Source organism: Eucalyptus grandis, chromosome 6 (genome assembly GCF_016545825.1).
Source record: "Eucalyptus grandis isolate ANBG69807.140 chromosome 6, ASM1654582v1, whole genome shotgun sequence".
Taxonomy (NCBI): domain Eukaryota; kingdom Viridiplantae; phylum Streptophyta; class Magnoliopsida; order Myrtales; family Myrtaceae; genus Eucalyptus; species Eucalyptus grandis.
The window spans coordinates 40,927,037-40,940,037 of NC_052617.1; the positions used below are offsets into that span (position 1 = coordinate 40,927,037).

The 13,001-nt window shown below is 39.5% G+C and overlaps 1 long non-coding RNA gene across 3 annotated transcripts; it reads left to right on the plus strand.

Moving 5' to 3' along the window:
- The first annotated feature begins 6,658 nt into the window (after positions 1 to 6,658).
- On the plus strand, positions 6,659 to 9,870 carry LOC104449778. 3 transcript variants are annotated; one of them, XR_005551781.1, is made up of 3 exons: positions 6,659 to 6,862; positions 7,644 to 9,059; positions 9,144 to 9,870. It is a non-coding gene; the product is annotated as an uncharacterized LOC104449778 (long non-coding RNA). The 3 variants fall into 3 exon arrangements; XR_005551782.1 differs by having other exon boundaries at positions 6,660 to 6,862; positions 8,266 to 9,059; XR_726620.3 differs by having other exon boundaries at positions 6,664 to 6,862; positions 8,887 to 9,059.
- The last annotated feature ends 3,131 nt before the right edge of the window (positions 9,871 to 13,001 follow it).

Here is a 13,001-nt window from a genome sequence, read left to right on the forward strand (position 1 = left end):
TTTCAACCGGAGCACGTCCTTTTTGGTTAATAAACCAAATTACCTGCTAATCATCAATTGAGTCTATACATGAATCGGTATTTAAAGTGACTTTTGCTAGTGCAAATCGATAATGATTGATTGTCACTTTCCATTTGGCTAAAGAACAAATTGTCACTTTCCTATTTTGCTTGTGAAAAGATTTTCCTTCCATATTCTTTGAATCTAGAAAGAAGGAGACTTTATTTATTCTATATGCAAAGGAGGAAAAACTCATTGGAAAAGGGATGCCTAGAGACAAACCAAATCCAGAATTAAGGGAAATGACTTAGGGGAAACGATCTGTTCAAAGATGAATGATCACATCATGGAAAGCAAAGTGAAGATTTCTTTTCCTTCTTATTTCATTATGACTTAGGGGAAACAACCCGTTCAAAGTTAAATGATCACGTCGTTGAAAGCAAAGTGAAGATTTCTTTTCCTTCTTATTTCATTATCCTAGGTTGACTTTCGGTTGAATTCGCGTGCAGAAAAGGTAGAGCAAAATAGAGGAGTGCCAATAAGAGATGATAAGAAAAAGCATAGAGGCATACAGCCGATCCAAATATTGTGGGTCGGGTCGGCCCGTCATGGGACCAATTGGGTTGAGCTAGGCCTTATAACCCAAAAGTGCCCCTCAAGCCAATGAAGTTTGAGGCAGTTCGGGAGGGCTTAGGCCGCAAGGCCCATCGGATGTGAGGGAGTGAGGTGATCCAATCCCGATCCCCCAATCCCGATCCCGAGAGGATCCCAATAAACAAGAAAATCATTATCAGGAGTCGATTTTCCGTGGCATGTTGTGTGCAATGAAAGAGATAACAAAATGTATAAGAGAGAACAATACTCGATTCATTTAGTAATTATAATTTGTCCAATCAACTTTAAAATGATGTGACTTAGTCAATTAGGATTTTGAAAAAGCCCTACCTGTGTAAATATTTATTACCCCGATGCCGCTCATTAGGGAAAAATTTACGTTTCTACTGTACATAGTTCTATACACTTTCGAGTCCTAACAAGAAGCAATTAGTATAATTTCATGTTCCGATTTTATCTATGGTGAAAGGGCTTCGCTTATCGTGTTTTGAGTTCAATGGAATCTGAAGAGTTTTTGTTGAATTCAGATGTTGGTTTAGTTTTATGGAACGAAAATGATGCAAATTACACAAATTGACATTTCTCAATTCATCTACGTATTTATTAAGTGTTTTTGTCATTACAAGAACTCGTTTAAGGGTTTTTATTTTTATTTTTTATAAACCTGATTTAATTGATTTAAATATCTTAACTTTTACTCTTTCCTTTGAAATCAAATGCATAAATACACCTCAAACATTGTTTTATTTTCTTAGCACTTTCACATCACTAATGAAATATGCAATCAACCTTTTATGTGTCCAAAATCATGTTTCTAGCTTCTATTTTGGGATTCAACGGTGTAGTTCGATCTCATCAAACTAAACAAGGGCGTTTTATTCTAATCAAATTGTATCGTAGCCAGAAAATCAATTTTACGTGAAATTCATACATTTTTTATGACCTTTTTTGGTTGAATTTTATGACTTGATTGTACACATTGTGATGAAGAATTATTAATTAGAATCTTTTGGGGGATGAAGAATATATGTGAACTGCAGAGGGAAAAACTTGTGTAATGTTTTTCATTTTTCTTCTAAGACGTTTCAAAAGGATGTCAGTTTTATTTAATTTTTTTGGTCGAATATTATTTATTTAACATTTTTGTTAAAAAAGGGAGAGTAAAATTAAACACGAATACCTTGCTTTTGCCGTGGTATATATATAACCTTCGGAAAAGGGTCAGGTTATCGGTGGCTTCCTCGTTCGTTCGCTCGCTCAACTCGTTGACTTTGGAAATTCCACTTCCTCCCTCGTCCTCCTCGTCATCTTCCCATGGCGTCTGCCTCGATCGGCCGTGCCTCCCTCCCTTTGCTGCTGGCGGCGATCGTCCTCCAGTGGGGTTGGCTCCCTCTCGCCGATGACGCTAGGCCTTGCAAGACCTTGATGATGCTGTCGGCAGAGCTCAACCTAACCTCCTGAGGTGTCGCCAATATAGGCCAAGAAAATCGTTCATTCTAATAGTGCACACATATTCTATTCTAGTGGAGTTCTCACCTGTCCTCTGGGAGTTAATGCCAAATGATGTTTAAAAGGCACATCTCACGAGTGAATTGTAATTTTGCATATCTAATTTAGCAACTCTCTCCTTCGGCTTAGTGTGTCATTCAATTCATTCATGTCCCGTCACTTTAGAAGTCTATGAAAACTCGTGCCTTGTCGAGGGAGAGACATGATTGGCCAGTGAAACACGATGGTGGCGAGTACTCAAAATCGGGTGGCATGGTGGATGGTCGCATCAAGAGGTACGAAAGTATCAAGTTAGTACTTCAATAGGGGTTTGTGTGATTTTTTTACATGAAAAATAATAAATATAAATTTCGCTTGTTAATTTTTACGATTGATGGTTTATTTTAGGGTTGCTAGGCATAAATAATCCAAATTTTTCGCCGCATTTATAAATTTTTATGAAGATAACCAATAACCCCACATCGAATGGAATGTCAAAGTAACCATCTACCTAGATAAACACGACTGATGATAGTAAAGAACAATGACTCAATAACTAAAGGGATGTGCCAAATTACTATCGAGGCTAAAGTTTATTGCATCATTTATTTTATAAGTTAATTGTGCAAATGACTTTCTATACCTTCCCAAGACGCCGACTCAAAACTAACCTTCTCCCGCTGTCGATGCCGATCTTGGATTGTCAACCGTGTGCATAACTAAATTATATTGATCCCATTCGGAAAGGCATCTTTTGGCTATGGTCCCAAACAAAAATATAGAAGCCAAAAATGGTAGTACATAAACAAGTTCTAACCCAAAAAAGAGAAGCACAGAAATAGGGCACATCCAAATGAATGACTATTGAGGGTAAATGTCACGATCCCAACTCCATCTCCAGGGTCACGAGCAGCAAGGGTTATTTTTACAACGTCCCAGGCTATGAAGCCCAGACATGTTACTAGAGCTTCCGTGTCGTGTTCAACACATGTCGACGTGTCCGACATGCTTGGACATGCGGTCAACACGTGTCGAATTTTCCGACACGTGGTCAACATTTCTCGACACATTCTGACGCACGTGTCAAGAGAGGATTGTTGAAGTAGACGATGGAGGGTGAAGGCGAGGCCGAGGGAGCGGAGGTGAGACTGAGAAGACAGGGGAGGGCCGGTGATGAGGCTGTAGCTGCAAAAGAGAAAGGGCCAGAGGCCTTTCGGCGAGCGACTGCGATGAGGCGATTGTGATGAGGCAACTGGGAGAGAACTGTGCGACGACGAGGAAGAAAAGGCTGTGGTTAGGGTTTTAGCAAGAAGAGGGGGAGGGTGGTGGGGGACGATAGAAAAAACTGGGGCCGGAGAGGGAGGTGGCATGACAATGGAAAGAAATTGGGGCTAGAGAGGGCGGTGGCGTGGGGTGTGGGGAGAGATAAACCGAGGAGGGGGAGGGGCGGAGGAAGAAACCAAAGGGGGAGGGGGAGATTGATGGGGGCGGGAGCAGGTGCTGTGAGCAGGAAAAAATCGATGCGGGGGGAGGGGGAGAGAGAGAGTAGGGAAGAAATTGAGGGAAGATTTTGGGGGTGGCGTGGGAGTAAGTGTTGTTGTACGGGGGGGGAGAGAGTAGGGAAGAAATCTAGGGGAAGACTTTGGGGTGGTGTGGGGAGAGTTGCTGTCATGTAGGGAGGGGGAGGGGGAGAGAGAGAGAGAGTAGGGAAGAAATTTAGGGGAAGATTTTTGGGTGAGAGAGAGTAGGGAAGAAATCTAGGGGAAGATTTTGGGGTGGCGTGGGGGATAGGGGGAAAGAGAAACGGGGGAGGGAAATGATTTTTTAGGGATGAGAGTTTAGCAAGAAAAGACTAAAGAAAGGGAAATAATTTACCACCCGCCATGGTGGCACCGATGGTAGATCCTAGAGCATTCCTCCGTGGAGGTCAAGGTTCGAATCCCCTGCAACGCGAGTTGTAGGGAGGCAGTTGGGTCATTTGTGCGCCTTGCCCAGTGCGTGGGGTGGTGGTTTCCCCACGTTGCCCCCAGGGGTTTACTTTCTCATTTGGCCGGCCGTGCGGAGGTTCCCTGGGTCACAAAAAAAAAAAAAAAAAGGAAATAATTTTTGGGAGCTTTTTCAGGGGAATAATTTTGAGTGGTAAATTATTTTTGTTATAAAAATAAATAAATGAATTAGAAAGTGATTTCAAAAAATAAAAATATTGAATGTTAAATAATAATAAATTTTGATGATTATAGAATATCATAAATTTATTTAAATAAAGTTGATTTTATTTTTTTGTTAGTCATTAGTTTCATTCATAATTTTTGTTAAAGTTAAAAACATGTTTCCAAATATGGGTACGCATTAATTATGAGTATATCTTTTAAATTTTCTATGAGTATATTTATTAATATTATTAGTGTAAATTCATTGTAAACTCTATTTATTTATTTATTTATGAATCTAAATCAAATTAATTATTATTTATTTAATAATAACGTGTCATAACGTGTCGGAATTCTCTATTTTTGATAAATGACGTGTCGGCGTGTCGTGTCGTATCGTGTCACGTGTCCGTGTCGCGTGTCCATGCTACTTAGATCCCAAGTTTGTCACCGTCCTGATTCTTTTTATTGTGTTATCATGCACATGCGGAAACGTGAATAAACAACTTCCTAGACAAACAACAACTGGAAGACCCCAACCTATATCAAGCATAACATGCTAATTTATATTTAAAAAATACTTTTACAAGCTCCTTTCTCTACGGGCTCTCTTTTCTTTTTACATCACAGTACAAGTTTTCATATAAGCCAAGGGAAATTATATCTCTTTTAGCGTGACTACAATTCCCAAAACTAACATAAGACTTCCATGTCTACAAGATTGAAAGATGAGAGGTGAGTTTTGGAGAAACTCAGTAAGTAAAATTCCTAATTTTCTACTAGGAAAGCATTTCATCATCGTCAGAGCCTAGCAAATAAAACACTCGCAAAACAGTGTCAATGTTGAATCAATTAAGCTATTTCACCAACAAGCTTATCAACATCACATAGTAACATATTCAATAAGTTCATTAGCCGTATAAACGGTTCTTTCCATACTTTTAGGGGCTTCCAACCGCGAGCTGGGCATCCGGCCTCAAGCTAGGCATCTCATACTCTCAAGGGCTTCCCATACTTTCAGGGGCTTCTTGGCTCAACTAGGGCATCCGACCATCAAGCCAGGCATCCCATGCTTTCAAGGATTCTTGGTTTAACTAGAGCATCTACCCATCAAGCCAGGCATCCCATACTTTCAGGAGCTTCCTAGCTCAACCAAGGCATCATGTTCAATGAACGAGGCATCGCCACCAACATTATGTGATGACGGATGCTTTTTCATCTTTAAGTGCACACACATAAATGCATCACATAAGTCGGTTCTTATCTTTTCTCTTAGTCAACACATGCATGGCCCGAAGGCGTGCTCATTCATTCATGTGTGTTATGAGTTTCTTTTACCTCACTAGCAAATATGTCGAGATTGATCTTTGATCCGTAACTTAAATCAATCACTTAGCGTCTATCCCTGCACTGGACAAGGCTTGGAAATGGTACGCCTCAATATCAATCTAAGACCTCGAGGTTTGTGTACACCTCGCTTAGGTGAAGTACCTAAGCTTGACGGACCTTGGCTCCAACCTGATGTGAATACACATGTATCGAGAATGACCCTTGGCTCGCAGTTTGATTCAACGCCGAGCACAAAGTCCCCACGTCCACTTGAACTATATAAATTTGTATGTTTGGTACCTTACCAAGACCTCGTGAATTTAGGCGTTCCCCGTACCGATCAAAACATAAGATTGACATGCCTCAATGTCGACATAGGACTTTGCAGCCTTAACCGGTCCCCGCACTAAGCAAGATTTGGACCCGGCATCTTATTTATGCTGAAACCAAGGCCTTATGGCTTAGAATGACCTTGCCTTGCGATGAACTCAATCCAAATGAACCTCGGCCTCATTCTGGGTGTAAACAACTCGAGCACATGTTCAAGCACAAACATAAGCAAAACCTTACAAAAGATCCAACATCCTACCCACGACTTGATCGGTGAGCACCTAACTAGACTCGACAATGGAGTCTACTGCCTTAGAGGATACATAGGGATCTTATTTACTTTGGCAACCTTAAAGACCAACTTAGATTAGCTTGAGGGATCGAGGATGCAAGGCCGAGAGAAAGAAGAAGGAGGGGGAGCATCCAAGGAGAAGGAGGAAGGAGGAAATGAGAGGTAAGGTGAAGAAATGAAGAGGGCTTCTCTTATTTATAGCCCCCTATGCCATCATTACTAAGTCAAGCGGTCCAATCTTAAGTTTCTAAGGCCATGCATGGTAATGTTCTTTTTTCTTGTTTATCAACAAAAATTTTGTTTTTTTGTTCTCTAAAACAAAAAAAACAAACGTTTGTTTGCGTTTTTGTTCAAAACTGTTTTTTGTTAACAAAATTGGAACGAAAACAAAAAAAAAAAAAACAAAAAAAAGTTGTTTTTTTGTTCCAGAAACACTTCTTGAAGGGCTGAAAAGAACAAAAACGAAATACTTCCGTTCGCCCGTCCCCTGCGCAGCGTCACTCCCCATTTTCCGTTCGTGCCCTGTGCAGCGACGCTCTCCCTTTTCCGGCGTCTCTCACAAGTTCACCACCGTTGAGCGATTCGGCGCCTCCCACTCGGTTGACTCTCCGGCGCCGACAACTGCTGCTCCTTCACCGGCTGAAGCTTCTGGTTCGAGGTAAGTTTCTGCGCTCACCAGCTGCTGCTCTTCCTTCACCGTTTGACGAGGGCTTCAGCGAGAGCCACCCCTCACAGATCTAGGCGACGGTTGCTCGGGGCTCGAGTGCGACAGCTCGCTTGAGCCAGCGCTTGCCCACATCTGCGAGATGCTCGCTCGAGCGAGCCCTTGTGCTGAAGCCCCGAGTGAGCGTTGCTCGGACAGATCTGCGACAGATCTGGGCGACGGCTGCTCGCTCGGCAGAGCAGCGACGCTCGCTCGAGCTACTCTGTGGCTTTCAAAATATAGATGAGGACATGGATTATTCTTCCATTGCTACACACCAAACTTTTTTCAATTCCGTGTTCAATTTTCATTCTCTTTCTTTCTTTGTGTGGGAAAGGTGGATTTTCTGCTGTTCGTTGCTCATATTTTCTACCACGTTGGCCTATCCACGAGTGTCAAGAATTTCTAACCCCCTGATTACCTAGCAAAAGAAAAAAGGCTGTTCTTCAAATTTCTTCTATAGCTTCCTATTATTAGTCTTAAAGATGGACGAAGAAAGGTCATCGTTCTCTTATGCGATACTTGTGAAATTGAAGCAAGCAAAATTTTGGAGAGTTGTGAGGATTGATGTTTAGTATTAAATGACATAGCTTGTGGATACTGTCTTAATGTGAGTTATGGACCAGCTCTTTCCTCCACTCGCAGTGCAGGCTTCTCATTTCTTTTTTGCATTGAATATTTTTTCCTTGTCATGGAAGAAATTTTCTTTGTTCTGATTATGTGACATTTTGTCTAGGGAAACTATTTTCTAGTGTGGCTAGACGGGACCATGAGGGGCGTCGTCTTTTTCCACATAGCCTGACCTTTTCGTCCTGATTTAGTAGGGAGGCTTCTGTTGATTGATCTTGGAACCTGTCAAGAGTAACAATGTTTTCACTCTACCCAGTAGATGAATGGCTCACCATGAGTTGCTTCTTTTTTACGAGCCTCTAATTTTTCCTTTAGGAGAATCATTTATAGTTTTTATCTTTAGCGGGCTATAGATGACTTTTTATGTACTTTCAAATCTACTAGCAATTAAGAGGAAGGTTATGATGTGTGCCTTATATGGGGGAACATGCATTGGATTATGATGTGATAGACAAATTGTTGTAATCATGGATGAAATTGCATTGCCTTTCTCCAGTCTATTTGTACTAATGTTCTAAGAGCTTGGAGTTAGTTTTGCTACATAGTGAAGAGTCGGGTTCACCACTTCGTCTTCTGTTTGTCTCCCCCTTGATATATCAAAAGCATGTAGAATTTCTGCTGGTGCATATAGGAAAGAGGACATAGAGTTTTCTATTTGCTATAACCTTGGCTGCTTAGTGCTTGGATGTTCTGCAAATTACACATCTGAAAAGAGCATCTAATGGCAGGTGGTATCTGATGATTGGCACGTAATTTGTTGGAGCATGTGCATTTGCATGTCGAGGGAAGCAAGATTGATCTATTCAGTATGAACTAGTTATGGGGGATGCCGCCAGTTCTGGATTCTTGTGCAAGTTGATGAGTGTTGTCTGATGCGGCATAGATTTAGTTCATTTATTGGTCTTGTGAAGTGGATTGATCTGTAAAGGAGCACATTAGATGAAATAAATACTTGACAATGGAGCTGAAAGTGTTAAAGGCTAATAGTGCACATCTGTCTGTCATATCTTATGCTATAAGAAGTTGGAAAAAGGGTAAAGATGGCTATGTATGATGCTGAAGAATTACAAGTTACTAGAATGATTTGTAGATAATTAGATAAGGCTAAAATTCAATAAGCAGTGCATAACCTTACGTATAGTTTTGATGATACATCAAAACCAGGCCAAAGTGGCGAGTCAATTGTCTTTTGGTGCTTGCCATGCACAAATACTGAAACGGCCCATGCCTGCATAGGGAGTTCACTCATTCCAGTTATGCTTATGGATTATGGCATCTTCTTTCTCATATCAATTTTCTATTCATTATTCCGGCCTTTAAATCCTTTTTTTTTTCGGGGGTGAGTCTAGGTAGATCGAGGTGTTACTCTGAGTGAGGCTCTTTGTCATGACAAATGGCTTGAAAATAAGGGCATAAAGAACACAAATTTCGCTGTTGTTACCTGGTCCAACTGGGATTGCCGGGTGATGTTGGAATTCGAGTGTTGATATAAGAAAATTCGAAAACCTTCTTACTTCAACAGGTGAGTTGATGATATGTAACTAGCATGCAGACTTAGATTCTTTGATGCTTAATTCTGACATTTTCTCTCTCTTCCTTTCACTAGATGGATTAACCTAAAAGTCTCATTCCAGGAAGTTTTCGGAGGTCTAAGATGTAATCTTAAGGAGGCGGTTGAGATGGCTGGCTTGACCTGGATCAGGCGTGCTCATTGTGGTTTAGATGATGCAAAAAACACAGCTCGCTTGCTTATGGTTCTTTTGTGCAGGGGAATCAGATTTTCCATCACCAACTCTCTAACATTGTATGACAATGACCATACTCTAATATCAAAGCACTCGCCTCCCCATCAGCCGCACACGCAGAAGGATTTGCGGGGTCCTCAATCACAGTATAATCCTTATTGTTTCTGTGGCATCAAGAGTAGCGTAGGCTTTGTTCGGAACCCAAGTATAAAGCAAGGGAACTTCTTCTTTTGGTGTGGCAATTGGGCTGCTGCGAGAGGTTGCGGATGCTGTTATTTTCAGTGGGTGGCTTCTTGACTGGATGTAACTTTCCTGGTTGACATCTTCGGCTTTCTTAGGTGCTCCCTATCACATTAGGTAGGAGCCGCATCGGGAGCTTCCATTTAAATTAGTTGAATGACTTTATGATAGTTTTTTTTTTTTTTTTTTTTAACTTGATTGAAAGAAAAACAAATTGAGTCGGCACACTACAGTTGAAAGATTGCGATACTGATACATAAGAAAACTGTCATCTATTGTTGAAGAACTCTTCTCTATAAAGCTAACATCTTGTTGACTTGTGAAATTCATTAAGGAGTTGGTACAACTGATATGATTTTTTGGTAACTAGCATGATGAAGAATGGAAATCTATTGCTACCGGTCCTCTTGGCTCCTGTTACGTTGCTTGGTAGGCATCTATAGCTAAGTATGTCGGTCAGGGCTACGCTGATGCTAGCTATGCATAAGCTAAAACGCGAGGTGAACCAGTTAACTTTCTTTTACGGAGGCTTTTTAAATCAAGATCTGTCATATACATCTTCACTTTGAATGTGCCAATCACAATCGCAACCTCATGAAGGCCTCCATAATAACCGACGCATCAATAACAACAGATCACATCAAATCTGAAGACACCAAGCTTTCGCACTATTAAGTTAACCAAATTAAATCTCAATAGGTGTCTGTAACTTTAACCAAATTAAATTAATGAGCATTTCATGAGATTGAGAATTCAATATCAAGTTTAAACTTTATTAAAAAAAGAGAGCATTTTTTGAAAAATTTGGAACATAAATTTTATACAGTTACCAAACGTGTTTCTGTTCTTTTTCTATTCTAGGAACATAAATTTAGTGCAGTTACCAAACGTGTTTCTGTTCTTTTTATTTATTTATTTCAAGAACATAAATTTTTTACACTTACCAAACGCGTTCTTTTATTCAAACACTATTCCCCGGAACAGAAATAGTTTTTATTATTATTATTATTTCTCTTCCCTGGAACAATTTTTGAACAGAAACGTTACCAAACGCGTCCTAAGTATCCTGCAAGCCTATTTTAAAAGATAGCACACCTAATAGCCTAATGTAATGATTGGAAGCTTATTTGTTTCATTCTTATTGGACTATTTATACAACGCTATCATGACTTGGTCTACTTGTTCTCTAAGGAAAATCTTATGATAATAATGACCAAATCTTTTATAGACACCCAAGCCAATGAGTCACCAACTTCTTCTCCAAGGCAAATCTCAAACCATCATTACCAAATTTTCGGATGGATACCTAGGCATGATGACTTATCATTGCATTTAATGAGGCGTTATAGAATCTCATATATGTCTTCTCTTGATTGGTTCATTTGTTCAAGAATCCCTTATCTAATTCCTAAGGCGAATATTTGGTAATCATTGCCAAATCCAAAAATATCTATCCAAAGCGGTGAGTCATCCTTCTCATTAAATGAGGGAGTTCTAGAATTTTCTTTTATTTTGTCATTTTCTTCATCAAGAATGCGGTTTAGAGAATTCTAACGTCCTAGTTAGTTCCGGGGTCAGAAAATGGATCATTAGGTACACCGTGAAAAATTGAATCACGTACACCCGAGGTTTGGCCATCACAACCCATATTTGCCCCAATCATTCTTTGGACGGTCGGTCGGCCAATAGGGTCAGTTGTCTTATGATTGGTTCGAGACCAATCATAAGGTTACCCATGGCTTAACACTAAGCCAAACTCATAGACGTTAGAATTAGTGACGAAATAACCGAATCTATTCCTGGGCTCATTTCGATCGGCACCCGATCTACCGGTAGGGTTCATGGTCGGTGCATTACCAATCTATGATCGAACATCACCAATTCAAGATTTTGTTCCGATTACTAAGAATTAAATAGGGAATGATGCATTTTTGGTCATAAGACGGTCACATTTGATCAATTCGAATAATCCATATATCGATATATAACTGGATGGAATCAACTGCGACCTTGAATTGATCCATAACAATTCACCACTCCAAAATCATTCCACGGCCAATTCTCATGATAAAAAAATCATCTTATGAGCTAGTGATCATATCCCATCAATATGGTCGGTAGAAAATCACGACTAACACCTCAAATAATTCGTGACCAGTTGGTTGGTCGGTCGGTCGGTCGGTCCATGACTGATCCACAACTCCTTGCTGATCGAACCGATTGATCCATGGCCAATGGCCCATGATCGATCTTTTTAGGACCTTATGAATGATCCTTATGAGGTTGGAATTGAAAATATTATAGTAAAGCCCCAAAATTACACCGTTACTCTCTTATTAGATCAAATCCAATCCCATAAAAACAAAAAAAGTAAATTTATTCGTGGCCAATCTAATACATAATTATCATTCGCATTGTTGAGTTGGATAACCCAATTTGCTTGCTAATCTGCATTGCATTTTCTTCCTTAAAATATACTTGAGCATACTTCCAATTTGAGAAATGAGTTTGTCACCAAAATGAAGTGACAAAGTTGATTTCTGAAGTAGAGAGATGATTACTTGCGATTTTGCATTCACAATAAGTCTAGTAATTCCCAAAAAGATAATGTCTTTTCTATTTTGAGTGAATAACACACTCCTACTATTGCATGAATCCAGCAAGCCAATTGGCTATGTCACCACAAAAAAGTCAACCTACTGAAGCTAGGCCTAAGTTGCCTTAAGAGAATCTGTCGGAATTGAGTTTAACCCAACCAAAGAGAGGGGGTTCAACCCACAAACTTATTTCTTCTCTCCCTTTCGGCAGATAATCTACTTTCTACTAAATGAGCAAACATCATATGGTCGACATATCGCAAGATCAGATTCACAGGCGTAGCTAGAATGAAGAAGTCTCTCTAAAATAATCTTTAATTCCTCCAATTCCACAAATGCTAGCAAGCTTTGCCAAGTATTAGTGGTAAGTCATATTATTATTTTTTTAGTGATAAGTGCACTAAAAGTCCTAGAAGTTGTTGTCAAAATACAATCGAATCTTAAAATTTTCAACAAATGTAATCAAGTCGTAAAATTGGTCATAAAAGTACAACTATATCATAGGAAACACCAATACTCTTCGGAAATATTCATGTTGTATTAGACGCTCAAGTCCAAAATTCCGACAAACGATTTTGATATGCATGATGTCAATTTTAAAAAACTTCAATAAATAAGGGACAAAATGTAAAAATATAAAAAAAAAAAATAATAAAGGGGAAAAGAAAGACTCCTTGTTATTTATATTTGATGTTGAAATGTGGATTTTTTTTTCTGACTTGTTGTGAAATGTTTAATTTAATAATAGAATGTAGATTTTTTTTTCTTTTCCTCCAAGTTTTATGAATTATTAGAGTAGAATGTAATTGAATCTGTCAAATAGAAATAATAAATGATATCAACAAATGGTGAATTGGCATTTTTAGTGTAGATTCATTATAT